At 49.1% G+C, this 20,963-nt stretch overlaps 1 protein-coding gene and 1 long non-coding RNA gene across 11 annotated transcripts in view; one reads left to right on the top strand and one right to left on the bottom strand.

Annotated features, from left to right (window-relative positions):
• The window catches only part of LOC149469561 (uncharacterized), a 64,790-nt gene extending 62,878 nt beyond the window's left edge, over positions 1-1,912 (bottom strand). For both annotated transcript variants that reach the window (XR_016311566.1, XR_016311565.1), the window contains exon 1: positions 1,765-1,912. This is a non-coding gene — a long non-coding RNA (uncharacterized LOC149469561). The remainder of the gene's footprint in view (positions 1-1,764) is intronic.
• Positions 1,484-20,963, top strand: part of HUWE1 (HECT, UBA and WWE domain containing E3 ubiquitin protein ligase 1) — a 229,241-nt gene continuing 209,761 nt past the window's right edge. For all 9 annotated transcript variants that reach the window (XM_089669150.1, XM_089669155.1, XM_089669153.1 and 6 more), the window contains exon 1: positions 1,484-1,617. The gene's annotated coding sequence lies outside the window, so the exon portion shown is untranslated. The remainder of the gene's footprint in view (positions 1,618-20,963) is intronic.

Here is a 20,963-nt window from a genome sequence, read left to right on the forward strand (position 1 = left end):
TACACATACTAGGGACAATTTAGACCGGAGCCAATTCTCCTACCAGCATGTCTTTGGAGTGCGGAAGGAAACCGGAGTACCCGGAGGAAACCCACGCAGGCACAGGGAGAACATGCAAACTCCAAGCAGTATATATATATTGTATTATTACATATATATTGTACATTCACATCTGTCCCTAACCCTCAAGGGGCGTACAATTTAAGGTCCCTAACTCACATTCAGATATTAGGGCCAATTTAAACAGGATCCACTTAACCTACCAGCATGTCTTTGGAGTGTGGGAGGAAACTGCAGTACTCGGAGGAAACCCACACAGGCACAGGGAGAACATGCAACCTCCAGGCAGGTGGTGCTGTGGCTGGGATTCGAATCAACGACCCTAGTACTGCCAGGCAGAAGTGCTAACTATTTAGCCGCTGTGCTGCATGTCATTGCTTACGTGTGAAATCTGTGAATGATCACAGCGATCACATGGTACAGGGCTATTCACAACAGCCTTGTACCATGTGACAAGCTGTGACCAATCACAGCTCTCACAGTATCCAATCTTCATCACCCCCCCACAAGTAGTACAGTATCACTATGGTGACACTATGGTGACCAATCACAGCTCTCACAGTATCCAATCTTCATCATCCCCCCACAAGTAGTACAGTATCACTATGGTGACTGTACTGCTAGGGTGACAGCATGATTCCATTTGCTCCTGCAGGGGAAAACATTCCTTCCTGACCTATCTGCGGATGAGGTTGGTGATATGTGGGGGGGGGGGGGGGGTAATTTTGTGGGTGGCGCTGTACGGTGTGGTATTTCGATGACCTGAATTGGACGCCCATGGTGGTGACCGATACCAAAAGTGGCGCAAAGCCTTCATCAATGAGGGCCGATTGACATCTGTGCGGCGCGGTTTTCACGCATTTCAGACGCGCTTCCATTGAACACTCTAGAAAGCGCACCTCAGAGGTGAGAACGGGGCCCTGGGCACACGTCATTTCAAACAGGCCCCACAGTATTGTAAGCGCCTCATAGGTGGCTGAATATTGGCAATGGGGGTGTAGGACATGTTATTCAATGACAAAGTGAGGACTAAGCCGACATTAGGGCTGGAAATTTCCACTGACAGCCGGCCATGACCTGGGACTCATTGAGCTCCATGACTCATGGCCCGCCGTTCATGATAAAGCAATTCCACTGACATTCTCTCGTCACCACAGGCGCTACTGAGAGAAAACCTCGCGAGATTCTCAGGGCAAGAGATCACGAGATCTCTGCTTGCGACGCGCCGGCCCCTCTATCCGGAGGAGAAAATCTGGAGATGGAGGAATGACGCTCTCGCGAGACTTGTCATCGGCGGCGGAGGAGGGCGGAGGGGAACCCTGCAGTCAGCAAGTCTCGCGAGATTTCCTGCGATTTTGGCTAAGGGCAGCGAGGAGGAAATCTCGCGAGGTCAGCCTAGGCAGACAAAGGAGGCGGGGTCACAAGGAAAAGGAATCTCGCGAGATTGGGGCGCCGCGGCTCTTGCGCTCACGGGTCCAGCAGTCAGTAGGGGCTTTGGGCTGTGTTAAGATGGCGGAGGCGGCCGGAGTTCGGAGCTGAGTTGGCTGACCCGACCAGGTAAACGGGCGCTGAGGAAGGGGGTACCGGGAGGCGCCGAAGAGGAGGGAAGGAGGGAGGCGTATGAAAGTGGGGGGGGGAGGCTGACACACGGGGGCGCCTCACCAACGTCTCCTCCTCCTGTCACCCCAGTGGCGGCCTTCTCACCTGCGCCTCACACTCCACACAGGCTCCGCGGCCTACTCCCCGGCCCCGCGCACTTCTCGCAGGCGGCCGCTCCTTCCGCATTTCCTCCGGATCCTCACACTAGGCCCGGGCCTTTCCTCTCAGACGTTCCTCCTTTCTACCGGCACACCACCCTGTCATAGCTCCGGGCCTGGGGGGGGGGGGGGGGCGCTAATCTGAGGGGAGCCATGACCCAGCTCTTTTTAGAGAAGGCCGGGGGAGGGGGTGGTGGTCACGTGACCCCCATGTCCCTGATAAGCCTGGGGTCCTCTGTATGGAGGTGTGCCAGCCATTGTGTACCAGGCTTCACCACACGGGGCCCCTCTCCTCTCCCTCCACACGGGGCCCCTCTCCTCTCCCTCCACACGGGGCCCCTCTCCTCTCCCTCCACACGGGGCCCCTCTCCTCTCCCTCCACACGGGGCCCCTCTCCTCTCCCTCCACACGGGGCCCCTCTCCTCTCCCTCCACACGGGGCCCCTCTCCTCTCCCTCCACACGGGGCCCCTCTCCTCTCCCTCCACACGGGGACCCTCTCCTCTCCCTCCACACGGGGACCCTCTCCTCTTTCTCTTCCTCCTCCTCCACACGGGGACCCTCTCCTCTTTCTCTTCCTCCTCCTCCACACGGGGACCCTCTCCTCTTTCTCTTCCTCCACACGGGGACCCTCTCCTCTTTCTCTTCCTCCACACGGGGACCCTCTCCTCTTTCTCTTCCTCCACACGGGGACCCTCTCCTCTTTCTCTTCCTCCACACGGGGACCCTCTCCTCTTTCTCTTCCTCTTCCTCCACACGGGGACCCTCTCCTCTCCTCTTTCTCTTCCTCCTCCTCCACACGGGGACCCTCTCCTCTTTCTCTTCCTCCTCCTCCACACGGGGACCCTCTCCTCTCCTCTCCTCTTTCTCTTCCTCCTCCTCCACACGGGGACCCTCTCCTCTCCTCTTTCTCTTCCTCCTCCTCCACACGGGGACCCTCTCCTCTCCTCTTTCTCTTCCTCCTCCTCCACACGGGGACCCTCTCCTCTCCTCTTTCTCTTCCTCCTCCTCCACACGGGGACCCTCTCCTCTCCTCTTTCTCTTCCTCCTCCTCCACACGGGGACCCTCTCCTCTCCTCTTTCTCTTCCTCCTCCTCCACACGGGGACCCTCTCCTCTCCTCTTTCTCTTCCTCCTCCTCCACACGGGGACCCTCTCCTCTCCTCTTTCTCTTCCTCCTCCTCCACACGGGGACCCTCTCCTCTTTCTCTTCCTCCTCCTCCACACGGGGACCCTCTCCTCTTTCTCCTCCTCCACACGGGGACCCTCTCCTCTCCTCTTTCTCTTCCTCCACACGGGGACCCTCTCCTCTCCTCTTTCTCTTCCTCCACACGGGGACCCTCTCCTCTCCTCTTTCTCTTCCTCCTCCTCCTCCACACGGGGACCCTCTCCTCTCCTCTCCTCTTTCTCTTCCTCCTCCTCCTCCACACGGGGACCCTCTCCTCTCCTCTTTCTCTTCCTCCTCCTCCTCCACACGGGGACCCTCTCCTCTCCTCTCCTCTTTCTCTTCCTCCTCCTCCTCCACACGGGGACCCTCTCCTCTCCTCTCCTCTTTCTCTTCCTCCTCCTCCTCCACACGGGGACCCTCTCCTCTCCCTCTTCCTCCTCCTCCTCCACACGGGGACCCTCTCCTCTCCCTCTTCCTCCTCCTCCTCCACACGGGGACCCTCTCCTCTCCCTCTTCCTCCTCCTCCTCCACACGGGGACCCTCTCCTCTCCCTCTTCCTCCTCCTCCTCCACACGGGGACCCTCTCCTCTTTCTCCTCTTCCTCCTCCTCCTCCACACGGGGACCCTCTCCTCTTTCTCCTCTTCCTCCTCCTCCTCCACACGGGGACCCTCTCCTCTCCTCTTTCTCTTCCTCCTCCTCCACACGGGGACCCTCTCCTCTCCTCTTTCTCTTCCTCCTCCACACGGGGACCCTCTCCTCTCCTCTTTCTCTTCCTCCTCCTCCACACGGGGACCCTCTCCTCTCCTCTTTCTCTTCCTCCTCCTCCACACGGGGACCCTCTCCTCTCCTCTTTCTCTTCCTCCTCCTCCACACGGGGACCCTCTCCTCTCCTCTTTCTCTTCCTCCTCCTCCACACGGGGACCCTCTCCTCTCCTCTTTCTCTTCCTCCTCCTCCACACGGGGACCCTCTCCTCTCCTCTTTCTCCTCCTCCACACGGGGACCCTCTCCTCTCCTCTTTCTCTTCCTCCACACGGGGACCCTCTCCTCTCCTCTTTCTCTTCCTCCACACGGGGACCCTCTCCTCTCCTCTCCTCTTTCTCTTCCTCCTCCTCCTCCACACGGGGACCCTCTCCTCTCCTCTTTCTCTTCCTCCTCCTCCTCCACACGGGGACCCTCTCCTCTCCTCTCCTCTTTCTCTTCCTCCTCCTCCTCCACACGGGGACCCTCTCCTCTCCTCTTTCTCTTCCTCCTCCTCCTCCACACGGGGACCCTCTCCTCTCCTCTTTCTCTTCCTCCTCCTCCTCCACACGGGGACCCTCTCCTCTCCTCTCCTCTTTCTCTTCCTCCTCCTCCTCCACACGGGGACCCTCTCCTCTTTCTCTTCCTCCTCCTCCTCCACACGGGGACCCTCTCCTCTCCCTCTTCCTCCTCCTCCTCCACACGGGGACCCTCTCCTCTCCCTCTTCCTCCTCCTCCTCCACACGGGGACCCTCTCCTCTCCCTCCTCCTCACGGGGACCCTCTCCTCTCCCTCTTCCTCCTCCTCCTCCACACGGGGACCCTCTCCTCTTTCTCCTCTTCCTCCTCCTCCACACGGGGACCCTCTCCTCTTTCTCCTCTTCCTCCTCCTCCACACGGGGACCCTCTCCTCCTTTCTCTTCCTCCTCCTCCACACGGGGACCCTCTCCTCTTTCTCCTCTTCCTCCTCCTCCACACGGGGACCCTCTCCTCCTTTCTCTTCCTCCTCCTCCACACGGGGACCCTCTCCTCTCCTCTCCTCCTTTCTCTTCCTCCTCCTCCTCCTCCACACGGGGACCCTCTCCTCTCCTCCTTTCTCTTCCTCCTCCTCCACACGGGGACCCTCTTCTCTCCTCTTTCTCCTCTTTCTCTTCCTCCTCCTCCACACGGGGACCCTCTTCTCTCCTCTTTCTCCTCTTTCTCTTCCTCCTCCTCCACACGGGGACCCTCTCCTCTCCTCCTTTCTCTTCCTCCTCCTCCTCCACACGGGGACCCTCTTCTCTCCTCTTTCTCCTCCTCCTCCTCCACACGGGGACCCTCTTCTCTCCTCTTCTCTCCTCTTCTCTCCTCTTTCTCCTCTTTCTCCTCTTTCTCCTCTTTCTCCTCTTTCTCCTCTTTCTCCTCTTTCTCCTCCTCCTCCTCCACACGGGGACCCTCTTCTCTCCTCTTTCTCCTCCTCCTCCACACGGGGACCCTCTTCTCTCCTCTTTCTCCTCCTCCACACGGGGACCCTCTCCTCTTTCTCCTTCTCTTCCTCCACACGGGGACCCTCTCCTCTCCTCTCCTCTTTCTCTTCCTCCTCCTCCTCCACACGGGGACCCTCTCCTCTCCTCTTTCTCTTCCTCCTCCTCCTCCACACGGGGACCCTCTCCTCTCCTCTTTCTCTTCCTCCTCCTCCTCCACACGGGGACCCTCTCCTCTCCTCTCCTCTTTCTCTTCCTCCTCCTCCTCCACACGGGGACCCTCTCCTCTCCTCTTTCTCTTCCTCCTCCTCCTCCACACGGGGACCCTCTCCTCTCCCTCTTCCTCCTCCTCCTCCACACGGGGACCCTCTCCTCTCCCTCTTCCTCCTCCTCCTCCACACGGGGACCCTCTCCTCTCCCTCTTCCTCCTCCTCCTCCACACGGGGACCCTCTCCTCTCCCTCTTCCTCCTCCTCCTCCACACGGGGACCCTCTCCTCTTTCTCCTCTTCCTCCTCCTCCACACGGGGACCCTCTCCTCTTTCTCCTCTTCCTCCTCCTCCACACGGGGACCCTCTCCTCCTTTCTCTTCCTCCTCCTCCACACGGGGACCCTCTCCTCTTTCTCCTCTTCCTCCTCCTCCACACGGGGACCCTCTCCTCCTTTCTCTTCCTCCTCCTCCACACGGGGACCCTCTCCTCTCCTCTCCTCCTTTCTCTTCCTCCTCCTCCTCCTCCACACGGGGACCCTCTCCTCTCCTCCTTTCTCTTCCTCCTCCTCCTCCTCCACACGGGGACCCTCTCCTCTCCTCCTTTCTCTTCCTCCTCCTCCACACGGGGACCCTCTTCTCTCCTCTTTCTCCTCTTTCTCTTCCTCCTCCTCCACACGGGGACCCTCTTCTCTCCTCTTTCTCTTCCTCCTCCTCCACACGGGGACCCTCTTCTCTCCTCTTTCTCCTCTTTCTCTTCCTCCTCCTCCACACGGGGACCCTCTCCTCTCCTCCTTTCTCTTCCTCCTCCTCCTCCACACGGGGACCCTCTTCTCTCCTCTTTCTCCTCCTCCTCCTCCTCCACACGGGGACCCTCTTCTCTCCTCTTCTCTCCTCTTCTCTCCTCTTCTCTCCTCTTCTCTCCTCTTCTCTCCTCTTCTCTCCTCTTCTCTCCTCTTCTCTCCTCTTCTCTCCTCTTTCTCCTCTTTCTCCTCTTTCTCCTCCTCCTCCTCCACACGGGGACCCTCTTCTCTCCTCTTTCTCCTCCTCCTCCACACGGGGACCCTCTTCTCTCCTCTTTCTCCTCCTCCACACGGGGACCCTCTCCTCTTTCTCCTTCTCTTCCTCCACACGGGGACCCTCTTCTCTCCTCTTTCTCTTCCTCCTCCTCCACACGGGGACCCTCTTCTCTCCTCCTTTCTCCTCCTCCTCCACACGGGGACCCTCTTCTCTCCTCCTTTCTCCTCCTCCTTTCTCCTCCTCCTCCACACGGGGACCCTCTTCTCTCCTCCTTTCTCCTCCTCCTCCACACGGGGACCCTCTTCTCTCCTCCTTTCTCTTTCACACGGGGACCCTCTTCTCTCCTCCTTTCTCCTCCTCCTCCACACGGGGACCCTCTTCTCTCCTCCTTTCTCCTCCTCCTCCACACGGGGACCCTCTTCTCTCCTCCTTTCTCCTCCTCCTCCACACGGGGACCCTCTTCTCTCCTCCTTTCTCCTCCTCCTCCACACGGGGACCCTCTTCTCTCCTCCTTTCTCTTTCACACGGGGACCCTCTTCTCTCCTCCTTTCTCTTTCACACGGGGACCCTCTTCTCTCCTCCTTTCTCTTTCACACGGGGACCCTCTTCTCTCCTCCTTTCTCCTCCTCCTTTCTCCTCCTCCTTTCTCCTCCTCCTTTCTCCTCCTCCTTTCTCCTCCTCCTTTCTCCTCCTCCTTTCTCCTCCTCCTTTCTCCTCCTCCTTTCTCCTCCTCCTTTCTCCTCCTCCTTTCTCCTCCTCCTTTCTCCTCCACCTTTCTCCTCCACCTTTCTCCTCCTCCTCCACACGGGGACCCTCTTCTCTCCTCCTTTCTCCTCCTCCTCCACACGGGGACCCTCTTCTCTCCTCCTTCCTCCTCCTCCTCCTCCTCCTCCTCCACACGGGGACCCTCTTTCTCTTCCTCCTCCTCCACACGGGGACCCTCTTCTCTCCTCCTTCCTCCTCCTCCTCCACACGGGGACCCTCTTTCTCTTCCTCCTCCTCCACAAGGGGTCCCTCTCCCTCACACTTCCTTCCTCATGTATTCTTAAGGCCTCTAGTGTTATGTTTTTGGTAAAATGAGACAAATCCTGTCCTTGTCCCTCCTCAGTGATCCGTACAGATCCGCTGCTTAATGACCCCGACACCTAACGTTCACAAAATAATTTCTTACTGTTTTTCTCCCCCCCACTTCCATTTAGTAGAATGTTGTTTGGATGCAATACTGCTTGATTGGTACCGTAACCTGTTTGTAAAATCATTGCTTGCTGTGTTCTGACTCCTACCGTTCTCCGTGAGCTCCTGGACTCCACCCCCCCACTTCCATTTGTTAGGACTGAGCGGCGCACATCAGTTGCGGTCACTGTTCTATGTACACTACACATCCCAGAGTCCATCTAAGGAGCGAGCAACGTTCCTACACACAGTGGGACCATGGAGAATGAACGTAGCCTCCCTCTAACAGGAAGTCGGCAAAAAAAAATATAAGATTGGGAGGAGAGTGAGAGCAATAGAAGGAACTGAAATGTATTACGTTTTTCAGTTTAAAGTGATTCTAAAGATTTATTTTTTTTTTTAAAGCAAAAAGAACAAACATGTCTATAGTTACCTGCTGTGTTCAGTGGTTTTGCACAGAGCAGTCGGGATCCTCCTCTTCTCGGGTTCCCCGTAGGCTCTCCTGGCTCCTCCTGTCAGGTGCCCCCGCAGAAAGCAGCTTGCTATGGGGGCACCCGCTGCTCTGCATGTCCATTCACACACAGAGCTGCAGCTCAGCCCTACCCCCTCTCTTCTCATTGGCAGTGAATGGCTCCCGCTTGCTCTTTCAGCCAATAAGGTAGAGACCCTGAACAGCCGAGGCTGTCATTCACATCGCTGGATCACGATGAGGCTCAGGTAAGTGCTGGGGGGGGCTGCTGCGCACAGAAGGTTTTTTTTTTTTTACCTTTATGCATGGAGGTAAAAAGCCTTCAGTCTTTACAACCACTTTAATACCACTTTTATTGATCCTGCAGTCTGTTTTTGTTTACTGTGTTTTTTCTGACTACCAACGTTCTCCATGAGCTCCTGAACCTCTCCCTCACTTCCATTTGTTAGGCCTGAGCAGTGCGCAATAGTTGCCGTCGCTGCTCTATGTACACTACACATCCAATAGTCCATCTCAGGAGCGAGCAACAGAGGGTGGCTGCGTTCCTACATACGTAGGACCATGGAGAATGAACGTAGCCACTCTCTAACAGGAAGTCAACCAAAAAAAAAATATTGGGAGAAAGCTGAGAAATAGAAGGTAACCTTTTGCTGGAATATATTGCATATTTTAATACCACTTTAATGGCGCTGTAATCCTGTTTTTTGTGTGTGGGTTTTTTTTTTTTTTCTGTTGACTCCTTGTAACATCCTCTGAGCTCCTGAACCTCTTGTTTCCTCCTTTACTTCCATTTGGAAGGAGTGGTGTACATTAGTTGCAGTCATGGGTACTGCTCTATGTACACCGCACACCATATAGTCCATCTTGGAAGCGAGCAAGAGAGGGTGGCTACATTCCTACAGACCATGGAGAACAAGTGAAGTCGGCAAAAAAAATGAGAGTAATAAAAGGGACTGTTTTGCTGGAATTATTAATTTTTTGGGGTTTAATTGCACTTTTTTTGCTCTTGTAATGTGTTTTTTTTTTTTTTTTTTTTTTTTTTTTATTAAAACATTGCTTACTGGGTGTTTGACTCCTAGCATTTTCCATAAGCTCACGGACCTCTCCTTCCCCCCCTCACTTCCGTTTGTTAGGACTGAGCAGTGTGCATTAGTTGCTGTCACTGTTCTATGTACATTACACATCCCAGAGTCCATCTCCGGAGCGAGCAAGAAAGGGTGGCTACATTCCCACATACAGTGGACTTTGGAGAATGAACGCAGCCACCCTCTAACAGGAAGTTGGCAAAAAATAAAATTGGGAGGAAGCTGAGCAATAGAAGGGACCACTTTGCTGGAATATATAAACTTTTTGGGTTTAAGCCCTGGTTCACATCGAATGCGATTTCAAATTGGTGCGATTTGGTCCCATTTAAAGCGCGACATACACAAGTGTGGTTTCAGTGTCATTATCTTAGTCTGTGAGCGTTAAATCGCACTGAAGTGATGATAAAGTAATGCAGAAACTACTTTTCACATTACGCTGCTTGAAATTGCACGTATTCAGACAGTCCCATAGAAATACATTAGATGCAACTTCAGGTGCGATTTGTAAATCACATGTTGCAGCGTAGTCAACCAGGTATAATGGTCCTATAATCTGTTTTTTGTTTATTATTATTATACAGTATTTATATAGCGCCAGAAAGTTTGCTCAGCGCTGTACATTGTAATATCATTGCTTTCTGTGTTTTTCTGACTCTTAGCATTCTCCACGAGCTCCTGGACCTCTCGTTTTCCCCCCTTCACTTGCATTTATTTGGAACGAGCAGCGTACATTAGTTGCGGTCATGGGTACTGCTATATGTACACTACACATCCCATAGTCCATCCCAGCAGTGAGCAAGAGAGGACAGCTACATTCCAGGATACAGTGGGACCATGGAAATGTAGCCACCCTCTAACATGAAGTCAGCAAGAAAAAAAAAAATTGAGGCAACAGAGAGCAATAGAAAAAAACACTTTGCTGGAATATATAACATTTTTGGGTTTAATGCAATTTTAATTGTCCCGTAATCTGTTTTTTTTCGTTAAATTATTACAGGTATTTATATCATCTTACTGTGTTTTTCTGACTCCTTGTAACGTCGTCTGAGCTCCTGAACCTCTCATTTCCCCCTTCACTTCCATTTGGAACGAGCAGTGTACATTAGTTGCAGTCATGGGTACTGCTGTATGTACACTACACATCCCATAGTCCATCTTGGAAGGAAACGAGAGGGTGGCTACATTTCTATATACGGAGGGACCATGGAGAACAACTGTAGCCTTCCTCCACCCGGAAGTCTGCAAAAAAAAAGTTTGGGAGAATTTCTGCACTAAATTACATTTTGCAGCAGTTTTACCTCTGTATGGATCCTGTAATCTGTTTTTGTGGTTTTTTGTTTTTTTAAATCATTGCTTACTGTGTTTTTCTGACTGCCAACATTCTCCGTAAGCTCCCAAACATCTCCTTTTTCTCCCCCTCACCTCCATTTGTTAGGACTGAGCAGTGCACATTAGTTGCTGTCACTGTTCACTACACTACATATCCCAGAGTCCCTCCCAAGAGTGGGCAAGATAGGACAGGTATGTTCTTTCGAACAGTGTGACCATGGAAAATAAATGTAGCCACCCTAACAGTCATTTGGCGGGAAAAAGATAGTTGCATTTAAAAATGCATTGAACCTCCCTGGCGGTATTCCCGAGTTTAGTTCGGGGTAAAGTTTCAGTACCACAAGCAGTAACCCCGAGCTACACTCGGGAATACCCTGCAGCGTTGCTCAGGGATTCACTCGATCACTTACCTTGTCCTGCGCTCCCGCGATGTCCCTCCTGTAATGTCCTCCTGCGGATGCCGGCATCCGTCTTCTGGGTTACGTCGCCTGCGACGTCGGGACGTACGGGGACGGAACGGCGGGAAATTTGAAAATGACAAAAAGACTTTCACTAAAATCACATAGTATAACATTCCTGTATCAAACCATTTCACATACATTTTGTCCCGAGTCCTTTGTCCTGTGCCCTGCCTGCATTTTTACTGTTCTTTCTGCCTGGAAACTGAGAAACGTCCATGGCGTCCAAAAAGTGTCCCTTTAGGTCAAAAGCGGTTTTAGACCAGCTAGAGAACAGCGATCGTAAATCAGAACCACTTGCAGAATTGAGTGATAATGATTCGTGGGGAAATTCGTCATCAGACACTGAAAACGATTTTGCGACTTTGCTCAGTGATGTGCGAACTTGGTGCTGTATTTCAAATTTCAGTGTTTTTGGTTTGATTTATATTATTGATGTAAATTTATTATTTTTTATGATTATTTATTAAATTATAATTTATGATTTCGTGTTTCAAAGTTTAACATACCCGGGATGTTTACTAGACTCTTGTTCGGACAGATTTCAGTGAGTTATTCCTAAAAATTACAGCCTACAATAAAAAAAATACATATTTCCATGCAAAAAAAGTACCACTTTGAGCACAGAAATATGGACATAATCAGACCACTAGGGAGGTGAAAGTGACAATCTTTTTATTCACCAAATGCAAACTATACACATTTATTAATGCTGTGATCTATTTCACGAAAAAAAAGTTTTTTTTTTTTTTTTTTTTTTGCGTTTTGACTCCTTGTAAGCCCTGGTTGACACTGGATCCCACTTCACTTGAAGTTGCACGATTTCATAGCTGCTGGTGAGTGCAATTTCAGGTACTGTTCGCCTGACACCTGTGTGACTTCACACACAGATGTCTATGAAAGTCACATCTGAAATCGCAAAAAATCCTGCAGGAACCTTATTTTCATATCAGTGCGGCACTGCAAAGTTGCAGTTACAGCGATTTGAAAGGTTCTGTTGCCGACAATAGGGTGCAACTTGTCCTGCAATTTGCATGACAAGTTGCATTGGTGTGAACCAGGGCTAACATCCCCCGTGAGCTCCCAAACCACTCCTGTCCCTCTATCTCCCATTTGTTTGGAATGAGCAGTGCATGTTGCAGTCATGTATACTGCTCTATGGACTCTACACATACCATAGTGTATAGTCTCAGGAGTGAAGAAAAGGGGGTGGCTACATTTCTACATACAGAGGGACCATGGACCATGGAGAACAAATGTAGCCACTCTCTAACAGGAAGTCAGCAAACCAGAGGAGATTAAGAGCAATAGGACTTTTTTGCTGCAATATATAAAATTTTTGGGTTTCATACCACTGTATTGGTCCCGCAATCTGTTTTTTTGTTAAAACATTGCTGACTGTGTTTTTCTGACTTCTAAAGTATTCTGCGAGCTCCCAAACCTCTCCTTTCCTCCTCGCATTTGTTTGGAATGAGCAGGGCGCATTACTTGCTATCACTGTTCTATGCACACTACACATCCCCTAGTCCATATCAAAAGAGGGTGGCTACGTACACCCAGTGGGACCAGGGATAACAAACATAGCCATTCTTTAACCACTTGCCCTCCAGAGGATTTACCCCCCTTAATGACCAGGCCTCTTTTTGCTACTTGGCGCTGCACTAATTCAACTGATAATTGCGCGGTCATGCAATGCTGCTTCAAAACGAAATTTGCGTCCTTTTTTTCACACAAATAGAGCTTTCTTTTGGTGGTATTTGGTCACCTGTGCGATTTTTATTTTTCACGCTATAAACAAAAAAAGACCAAAACTTTTGAAGAAAAACGATTTTTTTTACTTTCAGCTATAAAAAATATATAGTAAACTCAGTTAGTTATACATTTAGGCCAAAATGTATTCTGCTACATGTTTTTGGTAAAAAAATCCCAATAAGTGTATATTGATTGCTTTGTGTGGAAGTTATAGCGTCTACAAACTGGTATAGATACTGCAATTTACGCCATTTGTTTGCTATACAGCGCTGCGCTAGTTTAACGGACAATTGCGCGGTCATGCAATACGGTACATAAATGAAATTTACATCCTTTTTTTCCCACAAATTGAGCTTTCTTTCGGTGGTATTTGATCGCCTGTGCAGTTTTTATTTTTTGCGCTATAAAAAAAGGCTGACAATTTTGAGGAAAAAAAACAATATTTTTGACTTTGCTATAAAACATGTCCAGTAAAAAGAATTTAGAAATCAAATTTAGTCATAAATTTCTGCCAAAATGCATTCTGCGACATGTCTTTGCTAAAAAAAAACCCAATACGTGTAAATTAATTGGTTTACGTGAAAGTTATAGCGTTTTACAAATAGCGGGAAAGATACTGGGATTTTTAATTTTTTTTTTTTTATACTAATAATGGCGACGATCAGCGACTTATGGCGGGACTGCGGCGGACATTCTGACATTGGGGGGTACTGACTTGGGGTCACTGACATCCCCAGTGACACCAATACAGTGATCAGTGCAAAAAAAAAAACACTGACACTGTACTAATGGCACTGGGGAGGAAGGCATTAACTTTATTATTCAGTGAAAGGGTTAACTGTGTGAGGGTGAGTGTTTTACTAGGGGGCGGGGGTGTACTGCACAGAGACACACTGATCGGGACAGATAAACTCTTCTGTCCCGATCAGCCTGTCAGGAGCTGTCAGGGAACTGACAGAAAGCACAGCTACTGCAGCCCTGCTCTCTGTCACTGATTGCCGCTAATCGCCGGGACATAGCCGGTAACGACTGGCTGTGACCCAGCGATTGACATCGGCGGGACAGGTAGGGCGGCGGTGCGCCCCCTACCTGTTTGGAAAACACACATTTTAAAATGTGGTTTTGCCCAGCCGTGCCGCCTGCCGCCATATTTCTACAGTGGCTGGGTGGCATGTGGTTAACTAGAAGTCAGCAAAAACGAAAAAAAAACAAACTTGCATTTAAAAGTATGTTTAATAATTAAAGTGACACCTATATTCTTCTGGAAAAGTAATCCATTACTTAGTGGAGCTCCACCCAAAAGGGAGAGTTCCACGTAAGGCCTCTTCTCTTCCCCTGCCCTTTACCGAATGGCATTTTTTTTTGGGGGGGGGGTTACCTGATTTTGACAGATACTCTCTCCCATTTCCACTGAGATCGCCTACGCAATCCAAGCGGAAGTTCTCCTCGTCCCCTCCCTATAGTCTGCTGGGACACGTCACATGTCCCAGAAGACTGTGGGACCATTCACAAAGCGCAGAGCAGCATGTGCAGCGGGCACCCAGCTACAGTTTTTTTTTTTTTTTAGCTTCTGACTTTTAATAAACACAAAGCTGACTAATCTATTTTACTTGACATAGTTCTGTACTTTTTTTTTCCCCCTCTTTGTAACATCCTCCGTGAGCTCCCTAACCCCCCCCCCTTTCCTTTTGGAGCAAGGAGTGTACATAATTTGCTCATATATGCGCTGCTATATGTACACTGCACATCCCATAGTCCATCTTCAGAGCACACTATAGAAGGTGGCTATGTTCCTAAATATGTTGGGACCATAAAGAACGAACTCAGGACTGTACTCCCCTGAACAGCACAGCGGCGCGTGCATTGTCATTATGTCTCCCAGGTTTGTCTAAGACTGAATTCTAGCATCATAGTGTCAACCAAATCTTTAATAAGTTGGCAACATCTTATAAAATTTATGTGTATGGTGATAGTTAAGAGTACTCTATTGGGAGACAAAAGAAATTATTATACAGGATTTATATAGCGCAAATGGTTTGCTCAGCGATTTACATTATAGTGGGAGACAATACAGCAACAATACAGTTCAATACAAGAGGGATAGGAGGGCCCTGCTCCTTTGAGCTTACAATCTAGGAGGGAGGGGTGAATGGTACAATAGGTAATTGTGGGGGATAGAGTGGTTGGAAGCGTAGAGGATTCCAGTATTACCAGAGGGCGGGATAGGCTTCCCTGAAGAAAGGTTTTTAGTGATCGCATAAAAGTAAGTAGAGTAGGCGATAGTCTGATAGATTGGGGTAGGGAGTTCCAGAGGATGGGTGACGCCCTGGAAAAGTCTTGGAGACGAGCATGGGAGGAGGAGATAAGGGAGCTAGAGAGTAGGAGGTCATTATGCATTCCAGTGAGTTTTCAGGGGTATCGGGCAATATTGGCTAGAGGGGGATTGGTGTATTTGCATCAAAAAAAATTTTAAGGGGTCCAAAGAACTTTTCAGCTTCTTGGTAAAATATCATTAGGAATATGTCAACATCAAAATAATTTCTCTGAGTTGAATTGGTGTTAGGATATAGCAATATAGGAAAGAGCCAAGTGTGGGCTCCATGTATTGAAAAATGTTTTAGTAAGGACATCTTGTTTGGTGGCTTCCAGTGTGTCAAGAAGCATGTGTTTATAGAATCATTATTTATAAATGGGCTGATTCTGAGGGAAACTGTTCTTTATCCACTTGTCCTCCATAGGCTCCCCCCCCCCCCTTTCCTGACCAGGCCATTTTTTGCAATACGGCACTGCGTTATTACTTTTACTGACCGTTGCCCGGTCATGCAACGCTGTACATAAATGAAATTTATGTCCTTTTTTTTTCCCCCCACAAATAGAGCTTTCTTTCGGTGGTATTTGATCGCCTGTGTTTTTTTTTCTATTTTTTGCAATATAAACAAATGCCAAAATTTTGAGGGGAAAAAAACTATTTTTGACTTTTTTGCTCTAAAATATGTCCAGTAAAAATAAATAAAAAAAAATCAAAATTCTTCATAAATTTAGGACAAAATGTAATCTGCGAAATGTCTTTGCAAAAAAAAAAAACCAAAATCCCAATGCATGTTAATGAATTGGTTTATGTGAAAGTTATAGCGTCTACAAATGGTATATATACTGGAATTTGAATTTTTTTTTTTTGTACTAGTAATGGCAATCAGCGATTTTATAGCAGGACTGCGGCAGGCATTCTGACACTGGGAGGGGGGAGGGGGGGGAATGACTAACTGCCAGTGACACTAATACAGTGATCAATGCTAATAAAAAGCACTGACACTGTACTAATAGCACTGGGCAGGAAGGGGTTAACATATGGGGCGATCAAAGGGTTAACAGTGTGCTGTTTTGCTGTGTGTTTTTACAGCAGAGAAATACACAGCAGCATGTCCTTGCTGGCAGGAGAGAGACCTGTGTTGTTTACACACAGGTCTCTCCCCTGTCAGTGATACTCTGCCATCGCTGGGTGCTGGTGGGGAATCTCCAGCTGGGACCTGGTGGTAAATACCAGGTGCCCCTTATCCAGAAATGCAAAGTCACACACACATATATATGTGATTTTGCACAGCCCTGCTGCCCTGTGGCAGTAGTTCTGCTATAGAGCGGTCGGGAAGCGGTTAATCAAGTTCAGTAGAATCGGGTTTCTTTGTTGTGATCTGGCCAGTAACACGCCTCCTATCTTAGGGTGTCTCCACTCTGGTTAGAGGACCTACAGACACCTTTGCACAGCAGCATTGTCAGTCTGGGGAGAAGGTAGTGTTACACTAGCAGATTAGATGGACCTGACTATAATGGATCAGCTGGAGTTCAGCTTTAATTTTGTTAATGTGTTACAGCAACAGTTTTTTTTTTTTTTTTGTAAGTTTTACATAAATAAAAGCCGACCATTGTAAGCACCCCTGCCAGTGGTAAAGCAGCACTAAACCCGTCGAATCGGATATCGTATGTACTCTCCAGTGCCTCAGGATATGCACAGCCAAAAGGGAAGCCAAGGGTACCAGGACAGCGACAACCAAAGCAATACAATAAACCTTGGATAATGCACTAGGTGTATGCGCCACCTGTTTTCTCTCTAAACCCATCAAATGAACAGTTTTCCCCACTGTTACTTGAAGGTAGGGTTGCACCAATACTGGTTTTTATTGGCAAGTATGAGTACCGATACTTTCGGTCCCTTTCGGCCCTGCGAGCACCGCAAGCGGCTAGTTTTGGATTTGACATGACACTTTTAGCATGTGAGTTGTGATAAGATTTTATCCTGTTTGCATATTGCTGCACTTCATGGCACTTCCCTGTCTTCGTATACTGGGATGGATCACACAGGAGTGGTGGGGAAAATCATGTGCGATTTGGACATGAATCGCACTGCATTCCTGTTCAAATCGCTTGTTTTTATGGGCTTGTATCGCACTGCAAAGGTCTCGGTTTCGGGTATCAGGAGCATTTGTACGAGTACTCGTGCAAGTACTTGGTATTGGCACCAATATTGGCATCTGTGCAGCCCTACTTGAAGGTGTGCTGTGAATGATACCTGTCGGTTGGTAGTCGTGCGAACTGTCAAGCCACCAAATGGCTGTTGTCATAACTAATTACCTGCAGCAGATCAGTCTATGCCTCCTCTTAGGGAGATTCACGCTCTGTTTGACTTGTTTACTATTGTCACAGAAAGTGAAAGAAAATCACAAATTTTAGATTGTCACCAGAACAGGAATAAAGGGGAAATCTTCCAATGAGTCATTAGTTCTTGTGACAAAGGTCTAGGAGAGGTGGTTCCCTCGCCTTGGAAAGATCCTCTCGCTTTCTATTTAGTGTAAAGGGATGGGCAGCGAAGTGGTTCACACTTCTGCGTAGCAGCACGAGGGTTGTCTGAATCCCAGCCATGGCACTACCTGCCTGGACAGGGGTGTAGAAATTTTTGAAAAAAAAAAGATTTGTCCAGGGATTAAATCAGTGTCCCAATCTACTTGTCCTGATAAAAATAAATTTTAACCAAAACCGTATTTAAATCCACTTTTAAGTCATGTCTGGGGCTTTTAAAAACAAAAGCGGCTTTATGGCGACTTAAACATGTAATATTTTTAACATTATTATTATACAGTATTTATATAGCGCCAATAGTTTGCTCAGCTCTTTACATTATAATGGGAGACAATACACGAGACAGTACAGTAACAATACAGTACAATACACGAGGGGATCGAGGGCCCTGCTCCTTGGAGCTTACAATCTAGGAGGGAGGGGATGGTGGTACAGGAGGAAATAGCTGTGGGGGATGGAGTGGTAGGAAGCGTGGAGGAGATCGGCAGTTAGGTGATGGTGGGGTAGGCTTCCCTGAAGAGATCGGTTTTCAGGGTGTGCCTAAAGGTGAGGAGGGTAGGTGACATTGGCGTAGTGAGTTCCAGAGGATGGGGGAAGCCCTGGAGACGGGCATGGGAGGAGGAGACCAGGGAACTAGAGAGTAGGAGGTCTTGTGAGGAGCGGAGAGTACGTGTTGGGTGGTATTTGGATATCAGGTCGGTGATGTAGTTTGGGGCAGTGTTATGAACAGCTTTGTACGTCAGTGTTAGGATTTTGAATTTGATCCGTTGGGCAGTCGGAAGCCAGTGGAGGGATTGGCAGAGGGGGGTGGTGGAAACGGAACGGTTAGTAAGGTGTTTGAGTCTGGCTGCAGATTTCAGGGTAGACTGAAGCGGGGATAGCCTGTGATGAGGTAGGCCGGTGAGGAGGGAGTTGCAGTAGTCGAATCGGGAGATAAGGGAGTGAATGAGTTGCTTAGTAGTTTCTGGGGTTAGGAACGGGCAGATTTTGGACATGTTGCGGAGGTGGAGTCTACATGAGTTTGTCAGCGATTGGACCTGGGGCTGGAAAGACAGATTGGAGTCTAGAATGACACCTAGTACTCTGGCTTGCGGGGTGGGATTGATGGTGGCGTTGGTCGTGATGGAGAAGTCGTGGGGGGGGGGGCGGGCTGCGGGGAAGACTAGGAGCTCGGTTTTGGAAAGGTTTAATTTGAGGAAGTGGAGTGACATCCAATCTGATCAATCCAAACATTGCGCTATTTATCTCCTCCTCCCCTCCCTCTCTAACACTGCACCCGGGGACTAGCAGGGAGAAGAGAGACCTTGCAGTGTAATGAGCACCGATTGGCTGCTTGTCAGGAAAGGGGAGTGTCAGACTTATCCTTTATCCTTTTCGCTGCCAGAGTTTTTGCCTTATTTGCACACATTTAAAAAATTGTTTTAGGCCTGAAAATGACACAAACCCCCCAAACATTGTATATTTTCTGAAAGCGGTGACCCTAGAGCAGCAATGGGCAAACTACGGCCCGCGGGCCGTATACGGCCCGGCGGACCTTTTAATCCGGCCCGTGGAGCCTGATACTGTCAGGATGGCTGTCAGGATGTGTGTAGGCGGGGCAGCGTGACGAACGTGAGGGGAGCTAGGCTCCTCTCACAGTCCGCCCTGAAGACCGGTGTACCATGAAAATCTGTCTCCTATGAGGATTTGTCCCCCTCGACGTATCTGCGCATGTGCCGGAGATCGCCGATCGGCTGCTAATGCCTGAAACTGGCACATGCGCAGATACGTCGATGGGGACAGATCCTCATAGGAGACAGATTTTCATGCTACACCGGAATGGCGCGGAAACACGGCGAGAGGAACGCGCGGAGCAAAGGTAAGTGAATTGACACAGGGGGGACTTGGGGACTTAATATGGGGAATGAATTACTATATGGGGGATGAATTACTATAGGGGGGATGAATTACTATAGGGGGGATGAATTACTATAGGGGGGATGAATTACTATAGGGGGGATGAATTACTATAGGGGGGATGAATTACTATAGGGGGGATGAATTACTATATGGGGGGATGAATTACTATATGGGGGATGAATTACTATATGGGGGATGAATTACTATGCTTACTATGGGGGAATATTACTATACTTACTATGGATGACACATACACATCATTCATCTACTCTTGGTCCGGCCCCCGGGTCCAATATGTGAACCCATTGCGGCCCTCAAGTCAAAAAGTTTGCCCACCCCTGCCCTAGAGAATAAAAAAGCGGTAGTTCCAGTTTTTTATGGCACACAATATTATCACAAAGGTCTAGGAAACACACAATTTCAGAAAAAAATATACTTCAGTTAATTTTAGGGTCACAAAAAGCAATAAACTATCCAGTTTTTTGTAAAATATAAAAGATGATGTTGCATCGAGTACATAGATATCCAACATGTCAAACCTTAAATTTGTGCACGCTTGTGAAACGACAACAAACTTTAGTACCCTATATTTTCTATATGTAACAATTTTAAAGCCCCTTCTAGGTCAACAGTATAGTGTATGGAGGAGGTCTTTTGCTAGAAATATTGCTCTCATTCTGGCATGGGCGGCAATATGTAACGTGTATCGCAGTCGTCATTTTCATGTTTAGGCACCCGAGTATGTTTTTACATTTGTGCCTGCATGCGTACATATGTGGGGGTGGGGGCCTTGAAAATGTTGGGGGTGTTATAATGCTTGGGTGCAACTTCCATTTAAAAAAAAAAACAATTTTTTTTTTTCCTTTAAAATCATACGGGACAAAGTCCCCTATGTGATGATTTTTGGTGACAGGTTCTTTTTTTTTTTTGAGACATGCAGGGTTTAAAAGACCCGGCAAGTCTCCCCTGTACGTCTCCCTTGAACGTCTCCCCTGTACTACACTGAATTTAATGCGGTGCACACCGCACCGCATTACATTCTTTCCCAGCCCCAATGACCAGGAATCTGTCAAACGGGGACCCAGAAGTGACGTTGCATCACGTCCGGATCAGGAGAAGGAGAGGAAATCAGTAAAATGATGGGGGGGGGGGGGGTGGGAGGTGATGTCAAGATTCCCACCTTCTCCATATCGGAACAGCTTGAATTTATACTTTGGGGAGGGCCCCAGATGTTCAGTGGCCCCTCTGACTGTACCATCAAAACTTGGATGAGAACCTTCTTCCCTCAGCCAGGGCATTGAAAATGGGTCGTGGATGGGTGTTCCAGCATGACAATGACCCAAAACACACGGCCAGGGCAACAAAGGAGTGGCTCAAGAAGAAGCACATTAAGGTCCTGGAGTGGCCTAGCCAGTCTCCAGACCTTAATCCGATTGAAAATCTGTGGAGGGAGCTGAAAGTTCGAGTTGCCAAACGTCAGCCTCCAAAGCTTAATGTCTTGGAGAGGATCTGCCACGAGGAGTGGGCCAAAATCCCT

The sequence above is a fragment of the Staurois parvus genome, unplaced genomic scaffold (assembly GCF_062004578.1).
Source record: "Staurois parvus isolate SC_StPar_1 unplaced genomic scaffold, SC_StPar_1.0 ptg000068l, whole genome shotgun sequence".
NCBI classification, from domain to species: Eukaryota; Metazoa; Chordata; class Amphibia; order Anura; family Ranidae; genus Staurois; species Staurois parvus.